Here is a 16886-nt window from a genome sequence, read left to right on the forward strand (position 1 = left end):
ATTTTTGCACTCAGGTCTAAGTCTCATGGCCCTCTATCAGAATTTGGGAAGATTGGAGAAACTTAATTTTTCGCCCCAAAAAAAAAAACGTAAGGGGTACCACTGTCGTTTTTTTTTCGGGGCGAATTTTTGAGTTTCGATATCTCAGCTCTGGAAGGGGCTAGAGCCTCCATTTTTGCACTCAGGTCTAAGTCTCATGGCCCTCTATCAGAATTTGGGAAGATTGGAGAAACTTAATTTTTCGCCCAAAAAAAACCCGTAAGGGGTACCACTGTCGTTTTTTTTTCGGGCCGAATTTTTGAGTTTCGATATCTCAGCTCTGGAAGGGGCTAGAGCCTCCATTTTTGCACTCAGGTCTAAGTCTCATGGCCCTCTACCAGAATTTGGGAAGATTGGAGAAACTTAATTTTTCGCCCAAAAAAAAACAAACGTAAGGGGTACCACTGTCGTTTTTTTTTCGGGGCGAATTTTTGAGTTTCGATATCTCAGCTCTGGAAGGGGCTAGAGCCTCCATTTTTGCACTCAGGTCTAAGTCTCATGGCCCTCTATCAGAATCCAGAGTTTTGGGAAGATTGGAGAAACTTAATTTTTCGACCAAAAAAAAAAAAACCGTAAGGGGTACCACTGTCGTTTTTTTTTCGGGCCGAATTTTTGAGTTTCGATATCTCAGCTCTGGAAGGGGCTAGAGCCTCCATTTTTGCACTCAGGTCTAAGTCTCATGGCCCTCTACCAGAATTTGGGAAGATTGGAGAAACTTAATTTTTCGCCCAAAAAAAAAAACATAAGGGATACCACTGTCGTTTTTTTTTCGGGCCGAATTTTTGAATTTCGATATCTCAGCTCTGGAAGGGGCTAGAGCCTCCATTTTTGCACTCAGGTCTAAGTCTCATGGCCCTCTATCAGAATCCAGAGTTTTGGGAAGATTGGAGAAACTTAATTTTTCGCCCGAAAAAAAAAAACGTAAGGGGTACCACTGTCGTTTTTTTTTCGGGCCGAATTTTTGAGTTTCGATATCTCAGCTCTGGAAGGGGCTAGAGCCTCCATTTTTGCACTCAGGTCTAAGTCTCATGGCCCTCTATCAGAATTTGGGAAGATTGGAGAAACTTAATTTTTAGCCCAAAAAAAAAACGTAAGGGGTACCACTGTCGTTTTTTTTTCGGGCCGAATTTTTGAGTTTCGATATCTCCGCTCTGGAAGGGGCTAGAGCCTCCATTTTTGCACTCAGGTCTAAGTCTCATGGCCCTCTATCAGAATTTGGGAAGATTGGAGAAACTTAATTTTTCGCCCCAAAAAAAAAAACGTAAGGGGTACCACTGTCGGTTTTTTTTCGGGGCGAATTTTTGAGTTTCGATATCTCAGCTCTGGAAGGGGCTAGAGCCTCCATTTTTGCACTCAGGTCTAAGTCTCATGGCCCTCTATCAGAATCCAGAGTTTTGGGAAGATTGGAGAAACTTAATTTTTCGCCCGAAAAAAAAAAACGTAAGGGGTACCACTGTCGTTTTTTCTTCGGGCCGAATTTTTGAGTTTCGATATCTCAGCTCTGGAAGGGGCTAGAGCCTCCATTTTTGCACTCAGGTCTAAGTCTCATGGCCCTCTATCAGAATTTGGGAAGATTGGAGAAACTTAATTTTTCGCCCAAAAAAAACCCGTAAGGGGTACCACTGTCGTTTTTTTTTCGGGCCGAATTTTTGAGTTTCGATATCTCAGCTCTGGAAGGGGCTAGAGCCTCCATTTTTGCACTCAGGTCTAAGTCTCATGGCCCTCTACCAGAATTTGGGAAGATTGGAGAAACTTAATTTTTCGCCCAAAAAAAAACAAACGTAAGGGGTACCACTGTCGTTTTTTTTTCGGGGCGAATTTTTGAGTTTCGATATCTCAGCTCTGGAAGGGGCTAGAGCCTCCATTTTTGCACTCAGGTCTAAGTCTCATGGCCCTCTATCAGAATTTGGGAATATTGGAGAAACTTAATTTTTCGCCCAAAAAAAAAACGTAAGGGGTACCACTGTCGTTTTTTTTTCGGGCCGAATTTTTGAGTTTCGATATCTCAGCTCTGGAAGGGGCTAGAGCCTCCATTTTTGCACTCAGGTCTAAGTCTCATGGCCCTCTATCAGAATTTGGGAATATTGGAGAAACTTAATTTTTCGCCCAAAAAAAAAACGTAAGGGGTACCACTGTCGTTTTTTTTTCGGGCCGAATTTTTGAGTTTCGATATCTCAGCTCTGGAAGGGGCTAGAGCCTCCATTTTTGCACTCAGGTCTAAGTCTCATGGCCCTCTATCAGAATTTGGGAAGATTGGAGAAACTTAATTTTTCGCCCAAAAAAAAAACGTAAGGGGTACCACTGTCGTTTTTTTTTCGGGCCAAATTTTTGAGTTTCGATATCTCAGCTCTGGAAGGGGCTAGAGCCTCCATTTTTGCACTCAGGTCTAAGTCTCATGGCCCTCTATCAGAATTTGGGAAGATTGGAGAAACTTAATTTTTCGCCCAAAAAAAAAACGTAAGGGGTACCACTGTCGTTTTTTTTTCGGGCCGAATTTTTGAGTTTCGATATCTCAGCTCTGGAAGGGGCTAGAGCCTCCATTTTTGCACTCAGGTCTAAGTCTCATGGCCCTCTACCAGAATTTGGGAAGATTGGAGAAACTTAATTTTTCGCCCAAAAAAAAAACCATAAGGGATACCACTGTCGTTTTTTTTTCGGGCCGAATTTTTGAATTTCGATATCTCAGCTCTGGAAGGGGCTAGAGCCTCCATTTTTGCACTCAGGTCTAAGTCTCATGGCCCTCTATCAGAATCCAGAGTTTTGGGAAGATTGGAGAAACTTAATTTTTCGCCCGAAAAAAAAAACGTAAGGGGTACCACTGTCGTTTTTTTTTCGGGCCGAATTTTTGAGTTTCGATATCTCAGCTCTGGAAGGGGCTAGAGCCTCCATTTTTGCACTCAGGTCTAAGTCTCATGGCCCTCTACCAGAATTTGGGAAGATTGGAGAAACTTAATTTTTCGCCCAAAAAAAAAAAAACGTAAGGGGTACCACTGTCGTTTTTTTTTCGGGGCGAATTTTTGAGTTTCGATATCTCAGCTCTGGAAGGGGCTAGAGCCTCCATTTTTGCACTCAGGTCTAAGTCTCATGGCCCTCTATCAGAATCCAGAGTTTTGGGAAGATTGGAGAAACTTAATTTTTCGACCAAAAAAAAAAAAACCGTAAGGGGTACCACTGTCGTTTTTTTTTCGGGCCGAATTTTTGAGTTTCGATATCTCAGCTCTGGAAGGGGCTAGAGCCTCCATTTTTGCACTCAGGTCTAAGTCTCATGGCCCTCTACCAGAATTTGGGAAGATTGGAGAAACTTAATTTTTCGCCCAAAAAAAAAAACATAAGGGATACCACTGTCGTTTTTTTTTCGGGCCGAATTTTTGAATTTCGATATCTCAGCTCTGGAAGGGGCTAGAGCCTCCATTTTTGCACTCAGGTCTAAGTCTCATGGCCCTCTATCAGAATCCAGAGTTTTGGGAAGATTGGAGAAACTTAATTTTTCGCCCGAAAAAAAAAACGTAAGGGGTACCACTGTCGTTTTTTTTTTCGGGCCGAATTTTTGAGTTTCGATATCTCAGCTCTGGAAGGAGCTAGAGCCTCCATTTTTGCACTCAGGTCTAAGTCTCATGGCCCTCTATCAGAATTTGGGAATATTGGAGAAACTTAATTTTTCGCCCCAAAAAAAAAAACGTAAGGGGTACCACTGTCGTTTTTTTTTCGGGCCGAATTTTTGAGTTTCGATATCTCAGCTCTGGAAGGGGCTAGAGCCTCCATTTTTGCACTCAGGTCTAAGTCTCATGGCCCTCTATCAGAATTTGGGAAGATTGGAGAAACTTAATTTTTCGCCCAAAAAAAAAACGTAAGGGGTACCACTGTCGTTTTTTTTTCGGGCCGAATTTTTGAGTTTCGATATCTCAGCTCTGGAAGGGGCTAGAGCCTCCATTTTTGCACTCAGGTCTAAGTCTCATGGCCCTCTATCAGAATTTGGGAAGATTGGAGAAACTTAATTTTTCGCCCAAAAAAAAAAACGTAAGGGGTACCACTGTCGTTTTTTTTTCGGGCCGAATTTTTGAGTTTCGATATCTCAGCTCTGGAAGGGGCTAGAGCCTCCATTTTTGCACTCAGGTCTAAGTCTCATGGCCCTCTATCAGAATTTGGGAATATTGGAGAAACTTAATTTTTCGCCCAAAAAAAAAACGTAAGGGGTACCACTGTCGTTTTTTTTTCGGGCCGAATTTTTGAGTTTCGATATCTCAGCTCTGGAAGGGGCTAGAGCCTCCATTTTTGCACTCAGGTCTAAGTCTCATGGCCCTCTATCAGAATTTGGGAATATTGGAGAAACTTAATTTTTCGCCCAAAAAAAAAACGTAAGGGGTACCACTGTCGTTTTTTTTCGGGCCGAATTTTTGAGTTTCGATATCTCAGCTCTGGAAGGGGCTAGAGCCTCCATTTTTGCACTCAGGTCTAAGTCTCATGGCCCTCTATCAGAATTTGGGAAGATTGGAGAAACTTAATTTTTCGCCCCAAAAAAAAAAACGTAAGGGGTACCACTGTCGTTTTTTTTTCGGGCCGAATATTTGAGTTTCGATATCTCAGCTCTGGAAGGGGCTAGAGCCTCCATTTTTGCACTCAGGTCTAAGTCTCATGGCCCTCTATCAGAATTTGGGAAGATTGGAGAAACTTAATTTTTCGCCCAAAAAAAAAAACGTAAGGGGTACCACTGTCGTTTTTTTTTCGGGCCGAATTTTTGAGTTTCGATATCTCAGCTCTGGAAGGGGCTAGAGCCTCCATTTTTGCACTCAGGTCTAAGTCTCATGGCCCTCTATCAGAAGTTGGGAAGATTGGAGAAACTTAATTTTTCGCCCAAAAAAAAAACGTAAGGGGTACCACTGTCGTTTTTTTTTCGGGCCGAATTTTTGAGTTTCGATATCTCAGCTCTGGAAGGGGCTAGAGCCTCCATTTTTTGCACTCAGGTCTAAGTCTCATGGCCCTCTATCAGAATTTGGGAAGATTGGAGAAACTTAATTTTTCGCCCCCAAAAAAAAACGTAAGGGGTACCACTGTCGTTTTTTTTTCGGGCCGAATTTTTGAGTTTCGATATCTCAGCTCTGGAAGGGGCTAGAGCCTCCATTTTTGCACTCAGGTCTAAGTCTCATGGCCCTCTATCAGAATTTGGGAAGATTGGAGAAACTTAATTTTTCGCCCCAAAAAAAAACGTAAGGGGTACCACTGTCGTTTTTTTTTTCGGGCCGAATTTTTGAGTTTCGATATCTCGGCTCTGGAAGGGGCTAGAGCCTCCATTTTTGCACTCAGGTCTAAGTCTCATGGCCCTCTATCAGAATTTGGGAAGATTGGAGAAACTTAATTTTTCGCCCAAAAAAAAAAACGTAAGGGGTACCACTGTCGTTTTTTTTTCGGGGCGAATTTTTGAGTTTCGATATCTCAGCTCTGGAAGGGGCTAGAGCCTCCATTTTTGCACTCAGGTCTAAGTCTCATGGCCCTCTATCAGAATCCAGAGTTTTGGGAAGATTGGAGAAACTTAATTTTTCGACCAAAAAAAAAAAAACGTAAGGGGTACCACTGTCGTTTTTTCTTCGGGCCGAATTTTTGAGTTTCGATATCTCAGCTCTGGAAGGGGCTAGAGCCTCCATTTTTGCACTCAGGTCTAAGTCTCATGGCCCTCTACCAGAATTTGGGAAGATTGGAGAAACTTAATTTTTCGCCCAAAAAAAAACAAACGTAAGGGGTACCACTGTCGTTTTTTTTTCGGGGCGAATTTTTGAGTTTCGATATCTCAGCTCTGGAAGGGGCTAGAGCCTCCATTTTTGCACTCAGGTCTAAGTCTCATGGCCCTCTATCAGAATCCAGAGTTTTGGGAAGATTGGAGAAACTTAATTTTTCGACCAAAAAAAAAAAAACCGTAAGGGGTACCACTGTCGTTTTTTTTTCGGGCCGAATTTTTGAGTTTCGATATCTCAGCTCTGGAAGGGGCTAGAGCCTCCATTTTTGCACTCAGGTCTAAGTCTCATGGCCCTCTACCAGAATTTGGGAAGATTGGAGAAACTTAATTTTTCGCCCAAAAAAAAAAACATAAGGGATACCACTGTCGTTTTTTTTTCGGGCCGAATTTTTGAATTTCGATATCTCAGCTCTGGAAGGGGCTAGAGCCTCCATTTTTGCACTCAGGTCTAAGTCTCATGGCCCTCTATCAGAATCCAGAGTTTTGGGAAGATTGGAGAAACTTAATTTTTCGCCCGAAAAAAAAAACGTAAGGGGTACCACTGTCGTTTTTTTTTCGGGCCGAATTTTTGAGTTTCGATATCTCAGCTCTGGAAGGGGCTAGAGCCTCCATTTTTGCACTCAGGTCTAAGTCTCATGGCCCTCTATCAGAATTTGGGAAGATTGGAGAAACTTAATTTTTCGCCCAAAAAAAAAACGTAAGGGGTACCACTGTCGTTTTTTTTTCGGGCCGAATTTTTGAGTTTCGATATCTCCGCTCTGGAAGGGGCTAGAGCCTCCATTTTTGCACTCAGGTCTAAGTCTCATGGCCCTCTATCAGAATTTGGGAAGATTGGAGAAACTTAATTTTTCGCCCCAAAAAAAAAACGTAAGGGGTACCACTGTCGTTTTTTTTTCGGGGCGAATTTTTGAGTTTCGATATCTCAGCTCTGGAAGGGGCTAGAGCCTCCATTTTTGCACTCAGGTCTAAGTCTCATGGCCCTCTATCAGAATCCAGAGTTTTGGGAAGATTGGAGAAACTTAATTTTTCGCCCGAAAAAAAAAAACGTAAGGGGTACCACTGTCGTTTTTTTTTCGGGGCGAATTTTTGAGTTTCGATATCTCAGCTCTGGCAGGGGCTAGAGCCTCCATTTTTGCACTCAGGTCTAAGTCTCATGGCCCTCTATCAGAATTTGGGAAGATTGGAGAAACTTAATTTTTCGCCCCAAAAAAAAAACGTAAGGGGTACCACTGTCGTTTTTTCTTCGGGCCGAATTTTTGAGTTTCGATATCTCAGCTCTGGAAGGGGCTAGAGCCTCCATTTTTGCACTCAGGTCTAAGTCTCATGGCCCTCTATCAGAATTTGGGAAGATTGGAGAAACTTAATTTTTCGCCCAAAAAAAACCCGTAAGGGGTACCACTGTCGTTTTTTTTTCGGGCCGAATTTTTGAGTTTCGATATCTCAGCTCTGGAAGGGGCTAGAGCCTCCATTTTTGCACTCAGGTCTAAGTCTCATGGCCCTCTACCAGAATTTGGGAAGATTGGAGAAACTTAATTTTTCGCCCAAAAAAAAACAAACGTAAGGGGTACCACTGTCGTTTTTTTTTCGGGGCGAATTTTTGAGTTTCGATATCTCAGCTCTGGAAGGGGCTAGAGCCTCCATTTTTGCACTCAGGTCTAAGTCTCATGGCCCTCTATCAGAATCCAGAGTTTTGGGAAGATTGGAGAAACTTAATTTTTCGCCCGAAAAAAAAAAACGTAAGGGGTACCACTGTCGTTTTTTTTTCGGGCCGAATTTTTGAGTTTCGATATCTCAGCTCTGGAAGGGGCTAGAGCCTCCATTTTTGCACTCAGGTCTAAGTCTCATGGCCCTCTATCAGAATTTGGGAATATTGGAGAAACTTAATTTTTCGCCCAAAAAAAAAACGTAAGGGGTACCACTGTCGTTTTTTTTTCGGGCCGAATTTTTGAGTTTCGATATCTCAGCTCTGGAAGGGGCTAGAGCCTCCATTTTTGCACTCAGGTCTAAGTCTCATGGCCCTCTATCAAAATTTGGGAATATTGGAGAAACTTAATTTTTCGCCCAAAAAAAAAACGTAAGGGGTACCACTGTCGTTTTTTTTTCGGGCCGAATTTTTGAGTTTCGATATCTCAGCTCTGGAAGGGGCTAGAGCCTCCATTTCTGCACTCAGGTCTAAGTCTCATGGCCCTCTATCAGAATTTGGGAAGATTGGAGAAACTTAATTTTTCGCCCAAAAAAAAAACGTAAGGGGTACCACTGTCGTTTTTTTTTCGGGCCAAATTTTTGAGTTTCGATATCTCAGCTCTGGAAGGGGCTAGAGCCTCCATTTTTGCACTCAGGTCTAAGTCTCATGGCCCTCTATCAGAATTTGGGAAGATTGGAGAAACTTAATTTTTCGCCCAAAAAAAAAACGTAAGGGGTACCACTGTCGTTTTTTTTTCGGGCCGAATTTTTGAGTTTCGATATCTCAGCTCTGGAAGGGGCTAAAGCCTCCATTTTTGCACTCAGGTCTAAGTCTCATGGCCCTCTACCAGAATTTGGGAAGATTGGAGAAACTTAATTTTTCGCCCAAAAAAAAAACCATAAGGGATACCACTGTCGTTTTTTTTTCGGGCCGAATTTTTGAATTTCGATATCTCAGCTCTGGAAGGGGCTAGAGCCTCCATTTTTGCACTCAGGTCTAAGTCTCATGGCCCTCTATCAGAATCCAGAGTTTTGGGAAGATTGGAGAAACTTAATTTTTCGCCCGAAAAAAAAAACGTAAGGGGTACCACTGTCGTTTTTTTTTCGGGCCGAATTTTTGAGTTTCGATATCTCAGCTCTGGAAGGGGCTAGAGCCTCCATTTTTGCACTCAGGTCTAAGTCTCATGGCCCTCTATCAGAATTTGGGAAGATTGGAGAAAATTAATTTTTCGCCCAAAAAAAAACCGTAAGGGGTACCACTGTCGTTTTTTTTTCGGGCCGAATTTTTGAGTTTCGATATCTCAGCTCTGGAAGGGGCTAGAGCCTCCATTTTTGCACTCAGGTCTAAGTCTCATGGCCCTCTACCAGAATTTGGGAAGATTGGAGAAACTTAATTTTTCGCCCAAAAAAAAAAAAACGTAAGGGGTACCACTGTCGTTTTTTTTTCGGGGCGAATTTTTGAGTTTCGATATCTCAGCTCTGGAAGGGGCTAGAGCCTCCATTTTTGCACTCAGGTCTAAGTCTCATGGCCCTCTATCAGAATCCAGAGTTTTGGGAAGATTGGAGAAACTTAATTTTTCGACCAAAAAAAAAAAACCGTAAGGGGTACCACTGTCGTTTTTTTTTCGGGCCGAATTTTTGAGTTTCGATATCTCAGCTCTGGAAGGGGCTAGAGCCTCCATTTTTGCACTCAGGTCTAAGTCTCATGGCCCTCTACCAGAATTTGGGAAGATTGGAGAAACTTAATTTTTCGCCCAAAAAAAAAAACATAAGGGATACCACTGTCGTTTTTTTTTCGGGCCGAATTTTTGAATTTCGATATCTCAGCTCTGGAAGGGGCTAGAGCCTCCATTTTTGCACTCAGGTCTAAGTCTCATGGCCCTCTATCAGAATCCAGAGTTTTGGGAAGATTGGAGAAACTTAATTTTTCGCCCGAAAAAAAAAAACGTAAGGGGTACCACTGTCGTTTTTTTTTCGGGCCGAATTTTTGAGTTTCGATATCTCAGCTCTGGAAGGGGCTAGAGCCTCCATTTTTGCACTCAGGTCTAAGTCTCATGGCCCTCTATCAGAATTTGGGAATATTGGAGAAACTTAATTTTTCGCCCCAAAAAAAAAAACGTAAGGGGTACCACTGTCGTTTTTTTTTCGGGCCGAATTTTTGAGTTTCGATATCTCAGCTCTGGAAGGGGCTAGAGCCTCCATTTTTGCACTCAGGTCTAAGTCTCATGGCCCTCTATCAGAATTTGGGAAGATTGGAGAAACTTAATTTTTCGCCCAAAAAAAAAACGTAAGGGGTACCACTGTCGTTTTTTTTTCGGGCCGAATTTTTGAGTTTCGATATCTCAGCTCTGGAAGGGGCTAGAGCCTCCATTTTTGCACTCAGGTCTAAGTCTCATGGCCCTCTATCAGAATTTGGGAAGATTGGAGAAACTTAATTTTTCGCCCAAAAAAAAAAACGTAAGGGGTACCACTGTCGTTTTTTTTTCGGGCCGAATTTTTGAGTTTCGATATCTCAGCTCTGGAAGGGGCTAGAGCCTCCATTTTTGCACTCAGGTCTAAGTCTCATGGCCCTCTATCAGAATTTGGGAATATTGGAGAAACTTAATTTTTCGCCCAAAAAAAAACGTAAGGGGTACCACTGTCGTTTTTTTTTCGGGCCGAATTTTTGAGTTTCGATATCTCAGCTCTGGAAGGGGCTAGAGCCTCCATTTTTGCACTCAGGTCTAAGTCTCATGGCCCTCTATCAGAATTTGGGAATATTGGAGAAACTTAATTTTTCGCCCAAAAAAAAAACGTAAGGGGTACCACTGTCGTTTTTTTTTCGGGCCGAATTTTTGAGTTTCGATATCTCAGCTCTGGAAGGGGCTAGAGCCTCCATTTTTGCACTCAGGTCTAAGTCTCATGGCCCTCTATCAGAATTTGGGAAGATTGGAGAAACTTAATTTTTCGCCCCAAAAAAAAAAACGTAAGGGGTACCACTGTCGTTTTTTTTTCGGGCCGAATATTTGAGTTTCGATATCTCAGCTCTGGAAGGGGCTAGAGCCTCCATTTTTGCACTCAGGTCTAAGTCTCATGGCCCTCTATCAGAATTTGGGAAGATTGGAGAAACTTAATTTTTCGCCAAAAAAAAAAAAAAGTAAGGGGTACCACTGTCGTTTTTTTTTCGGGCCGAATTTTTGAGTTTCGATATCTCAGCTCTGGAAGGGGCTAGAGCCTCCATTTTTGCACTCAGGTCTAAGTCTCATGGCCCTCTATCAGAAGTTGGGAAGATTGGAGAAACTTAATTTTTCGCCCAAAAAAAAAACGTAAGGGGTACCACTGTCGTTTTTTTTTCGGGCCGAATTTTTGAGTTTCGATATCTCAGCTCTGGAAGGGGCTAGAGCCTCCATTTTTTGCACTCAGGTCTAAGTCTCATGGCCCTCTATCAGAATTTGGGAAGATTGGAGAAACTTAATTTTTCGCCCCCCAAAAAAAACGTAAGGGGTACCACTGTCGTTTTTTTTTCGGGCCGAATTTTTGAGTTTCGATATCTCAGCTCTGGAAGGGGCTAGAGCCTCCATTTTTGCACTCAGGTCTAAGTCTCATGGCCCTCTATCAGAATTTGGGAAGATTGGAGAAACTTAATTTTTCGCCCCAAAAAAAAACGTAAGGGGTACCACTGTCGTTTTTTTTTTCGGGCCGAATTTTTGAGTTTCGATATCTCGGCTCTGGAAGGGGCTAGAGCCTCCATTTTTGCACTCAGGTCTAAGTCTCATGGCCCTCTATCAGAATTTGGGAAGATTGGAGAAACTTAATTTTTCGCCCAAAAAAAAAAACGTAAGGGGTACCACTGTCGTTTTTTTTTCGGGCCGAATTTTTGAGTTTCGATATCTCAGCTCTGGAAGGGGCTAGAGCCTCCATTTTTGCACTCAGGTCTAAGTCTCATGGCCCTCTATCAGAATTTGGGAAGATTGGAGAAACTTAATTTTTCGCCCCAAAAAAAAAAACGTAAGGGGTACCACTGTCGTTTTTTTTTTCGGGCCGAATTTTTGAGTTTCGATATCTCAGCTCTGGAAGGGGCTAGAGCCTCCATTTTTGCACTCAGGTCTAAGTCTCATGGCCCTCTATCAGAATTTGGGAAGATTGGAGAAACTTAATTTTTCGCCCAAAAAAAAACGTAAGGGGTACCACTGTCGTTTTCTTTTCGGGCCGAATTTTTGAGTTTCGATATCTCAGCTCTGGAAGGGGCTAGAGCCTCCATTTTTGCACTCAGGTCTAAGTCTCATGGCCCTCTATCAGAATTTGGGAAGATTGGAGAAACTTAATTTTTCGCCCAAAAAAAAACCGTAAGGGGTACCACTGTCGTTTTTTTTTTCGGGCCGAATTTTTGAGTTTCGATATCTCAGCTCTGGAAGAGGCTAGAGCCTCCATTTTTGCACTCAGGTCTAAGTCTCATGGCCCTCTATCAGAATTTGGGAAGATTGGAGAAACTTAATTTTTCGCCCCAAAAAAAAAACGTAAGGGGTACCACTGTCGTTTTTTTTTTCGGGCCGAATTTTTGAGTTTCGATATCTCAGCTCTGGAAGGGGCTAGAGCCTCCATTTTTGCACTCAGGTCTAAGTCTCATGGCCCTCTATCAGAATTTGGGAAGATTGGAGAAACTTAATTTTTCGCCCCAAAAAAAAAACCGTAAGGGGTACCACTGTCGTTTTTTTTTCGGGCCGAATTTTTGAGTTTCGATATCTCAGCTCTGGAAGGGGCTAGAGCCTCCATTTTTGCACTCAGGTCTAAGTCTCAAGGCCCTCTATCAGAATTTGGGAATATTGGAGAAACTTAATTTTTCGCCCAAAAAAAAAACGTAAGGGGTACCACTGTCGTTTTTTTTTCGGGCCGAATTTTTGAGTTTCGATATCTCAGCTCTGGAAGGGGCTAGAGCCTCCATTTTTGCACTCAGGTCTAAGTCTCATGGCCCTCTATCAGAATTTGGGAAGATTGGAGAAACTTAATTTTTCACCCAAAAAAAAAACGTAAGGGGTACCACTGTCGTTTTTTTTTCGGGCCGAATTTTTGAGTTTCGATATCTCAGCTCTGGAAGGGGCTAGAGCCTCCATTTTTGCACTCAGGTCTAAGTCTCATGGCCCTCTATCAGAATTTGGGAAGATTGGAGAAACTTAATTTTTCGCCCAAAAAAAAACGTAAGGGGTACCACTGTCGTTTTTTTTTCGGGCCGAATTTTTGAGTTTCGATATCTCAGCTCTGGAAGGGGCTAGAGCCTCCATTTTTGCACTCAGGTCTAAGTCTCATGGCCCTCTATCAGAATTTGGGAAGATTGGAGAAACTTAATTTTTCGCCCAAAAAAAAAAACGTAAGGGGTACCACTGTCGTTTTTTTTTCGGGCCGAATTTTTGAGTTTCGATATCTCAGCTCTGGAAGGGGCTAGAGCCTCCATTTTTGCACTCAGGTCTAAGTCTCATGGCCCTCTATCAGAATTTGGGAATATTGGAGAAACTTAATTTTTCGCCCAAAAAAAAAACGTAAGGGGTACCACTGTCGTTTTTTTTTTCGGGCCGAATTTTTGAGTTTCGATATCTCAGCTCTGGAAGGGGCTAGAGCCTCCATTTTTGCACTCAGGTCTAAGTCTCATGGCCCTCTATCAGAATTTGGGAAGATTGGAGAAACTTAATTTTTCGCCCAAAAAAAAAAACGTAAGGGGTACCACTGTCGTTTTTTTTTCGGGCCGAATTTTTGAGTTTCGATATCTCAGCTCTGGAAGGGGCTAGAGCCTCCATTTTTGCACTCAGGTCTAAGTCTCATGGCCCTCTATCAGAATTTGGGAATATTGGAGAAACTTAATTTTTCGCCCAAAAAAAAAACGTAAGGGGTACCACTGTCGTTTTTTTTTCGGGCCGAATTTTTGAGTTTCGATATCTCAGCTCTGGAAGGGGCTAGAGCCTCCATTTTTGCACTCAGGTCTAAGTCTCATGGCCCTCTATCAGAATTTGGGAAGATTGGAGAAACTTAATTTTTCGCCCCAAAAAAAAAAACGTAAGGGGTACCACTGTCGTTTTTTTTTCGGGCCGAATTTTTGAGTTTCGATATCTCAGCTCTGGAAGGGGCTAGAGCCTCCATTTTTGCACTCAGGTCTAAGTCTCATGGCCCTCTATCAGAATTTGGGAAGATTGGAGAAACTTAATTTTTCGCCCAAAAAAAAACGTAAGGGGTACCACTGTCGTTTTTTTTTCGGGCCGAATTTTTGAGTTTCGATATCTCAGCTCTGGAAGGGGCTAGAGCCTCCATTTTTGCACTCAGGTCTAAGTCTCATGGCCCTCTATCAGAATTTGGGAAGATTGGAGAAACGTAATTTTTCGCCCAAAAAAAAAACGTAAGGGGTACCACTGTCGTTTTTTTTTCGGGCCGAATTTTTGAGTTTCGATATCTCAGCTCTGGAAGGGGCTAGAGCCTCCATTTTTGCACTCAGGTCTAAGTCTCATGGCCCTCTATCAGAATTTGGGAAGATTGGAGAAACTTAATTTTTCGCCCCCAAAAAAAAACGTAAGGGGTACCACTGTCGTTTTTTTCCGGGCCGAATTTTTGAGTTTCGATATCTCAGCTCTGGAAGGGGCTAGAGCCTCCATTTTTGCACTCAGGTCTAAGTCTCATGGCCCTCTATCAGAATTTGGGAAGATTGGAGAAACTTAATTTTTCGCCCCAAAAAAAAACGTAAGGGGTACCACTGTCGTTTTTTTTTTCGGGCCGAATTTTTGAGTTTCGATATCTCGGCTCTGGAAGGGGCTAGAGCCTCCATTTTTGCACTCAGGTCTAAGTCTCATGGCCCTCTATCAGAATTTGGGAAGATTGGAGAAACTTAATTTTTCGCCCAAAAAAAAAACGTAAGGGGTACCACTGTCATTTTTTTTTCAGACCGAATTTTTTAGTTTCGATATCTCAGCTCTGGAAGGGGCTAGAGCCTCCATTTTTGCACTCAGGTCTAAGTCTCATGGCCCTCTATCAGAATTTGGGAAGATTGGAGAAACTTAATTTTTCGCCCCAAAAAAAAAACGTAAGGGGTACCACTGTCGTTTTTTTTTCGGGCCGAATTTTTGAGTTTCGATATCTCAGCTCTGGAAGGGGCTAGAGCCTCCATTTTTGCACTCAGGTCTAAGTCTCATGGCCCTCTATCAGAATTTGGGAAGATTGGAGAAACTTAATTTTTCGCCCCCCAAAAAAAAACGTAAGGGGTACCACTGTCGGTTTTTTTTCGGGCCGAATTTTTGAGTTTCGATATCTCATCTCTGGAAGGGGCTAGAGCCTCCATTTTTGCACTCAGGTCTAAGTCTCATGGCCCTCTATCAGAATCCAGATTTTTGGGAAGATTGGAGAAACTTAATTTTTCGACCAAAAAAAAAAAAACCGTAAGGGGTACCACTGTCGTTTTTTTTTCGGGCCGAATTTTTGAGTTTCGATATCTCAGCTCTGGAAGGGGCTAGAGCCTCCATTTTTGCACTCAGGTCTAAGTCTCATGGCCCTCTATCAGAATTTGGGAAGATTGGAGAAACTTAATTTTTCGCCCCAAAAAAAAACGTAAGGGGTACCACTGTCGTTTTTTTTTTCGGGCCGAATTTTTGAGTTTCGATATCTCAGCTCTGGAAGGGGCTAGAGCCTCCATTTTTGCACTCAGGTCTAAGTCTCATGGCCCTCTATCAGAATTTGGGAAGATTGGAGAAACTTAATTTTTCGCCCAAAAAAAAACCGTAAGGGGTACCACTGTCGTTTTTTTTTTCGGGCCCGAATTTTTGAGTTTCGATATCTCAGCTCTGGAAGGGGCTAGAGCCTCCATTTTTGCACTCAGGTCTAAGTCTCATGGCCCTCTACCAGAATTTGGGAAGATTGGAGAAACTTAATTTTTCGCCCAAAAAAAAACAAACGTAAGGGGTACCACTGTCGTTTTTTTTTCGGGGCGAATTTTTGAGTTTCGATATCTCAGCTCTGGAAGGGGCTAGAGCCTCCATTTTTGCACTCAGGTCTAAGTCTCATGGCCCTCTATCAGAATCCAGAGTTTTGGGAAGATTGGAGAAACTTAATTTTTCGACCAAAAAAAAAAAAACCGTAAGGGGTACCACTGTCGTTTTTTTTTCGGGCCGAATTTTTGAGTTTCGATATCTCAGCTCTGGAAGGGGCTAGAGCCTCCATTTTTGCACTCAGGTCTAAGTCTCATGGCCCTCTATCAGAATTTGGGAAGATTGGAGAAACTTAATTTTTCGCCCCAAAAAAAAAAACGTAAGGGGTACCACTGTCGTTTTTTTTTCGGGGCGAATTTTTGAGTTTCGATATCTCAGCTCTGGAAGGGGCTAGAGCCTCCATTTTTGCACTCAGGTCTAAGTCTCATGGCCCTCTATCAGAATCCAGAGTTTTGGGAAGATTGGAGAAACTTAATTTTTCGCCCGAAAAAAAAAACGTAAGGGGTACCACTGTCGTTTTTTCTTCGGGCCGAATTTTTGAGTTTCGATATCTCAGCTCTGGAAGGGGCTAGAGCCTCCATTTTTGCACTCAGGTCTAAGTCTCATGGCCCTCTATCAGAATTTGGGAAGATTGGAGAAACTTAATTTTTCGCCCAAAAAAAACCCGTAAGGGGTACCACTGTCGTTTTTTTTTCGGGCCGAATTTTTGAGTTTCGATATCTCAGCTCTGGAAGGGGCTAGAGCCTCCATTTTTGCACTCAGGTCTAAGTCTCATGGCCCTCTACCAGAATTTGGGAAGATTGGAGAAACTTAATTTTTCGCCCAAAAAAAAACAAACGTAAGGGGTACCACTGTCGTTTTTTTTTCGGGGCGAATTTTTGAGTTTCGATATCTCAGCTCTGGAAGGGGCTAGAGCCTCCATTTTTGCACTCAGGTCTAAGTCTCATGGCCCTCTATCAGAATCCAGAGTTTTGGGAAGATTGGAGAAACTTAATTTTTCGACCAAAAAAAAAAAAACGTAAGGGGTACCACTGTCGTTTTTTCTTCGGGCCGAATTTTTGAGTTTCGATATCTCAGCTCTGGAAGGGGCTAGAGCCTCCATTTTTGCACTCAGGTCTAAGTCTCATGGCCCTCTACCAGAATTTGGGAAGATTGGAGAAACTTAATTTTTCGCCCAAAAAAAAACAAACGTAAGGGGTACCACTGTCGTTTTTTTTTCGGGGCGAATTTTTGAGTTTCGATATCTCAGCTCTGGAAGGGGCTAGAGCCTCCATTTTTGCACTCAGGTCTAAGTCTCATGGCCCTCTATCAGAATCCAGAGTTTTGGGAAGATTGGAGAAACTTAATTTTTCGACCAAAAAAAAAAAAACCGTAAGGGGTACCACTGTCGTTTTTTTTTCGGGCCGAATTTTTGAGTTTCGATATCTCAGCTCTGGAAGGGGCTAGAGCCTCCATTTTTGCACTCAGGTCTAAGTCTCATGGCCCTCTACCAGAATTTG

The 16886-nt window shown here is 42.6% G+C and overlaps 1 protein-coding gene across 1 annotated transcript in view; it reads right to left on the minus strand.

Moving 5' to 3' along the window:
* The window catches only part of bace1 (beta-secretase 1), a 71061-nt gene that overhangs the window by 1819 nt on the left and 52356 nt on the right, over positions 1-16886 (minus strand). The window lies entirely within an intron of this gene.

This window comes from Pimephales promelas, chromosome 16 (assembly GCF_988280905.1).
Source record: "Pimephales promelas chromosome 16, fPimPro1.hap1.1, whole genome shotgun sequence".
In the NCBI taxonomy this organism is placed as follows: Eukaryota; Metazoa; Chordata; class Actinopteri; order Cypriniformes; family Leuciscidae; genus Pimephales; species Pimephales promelas.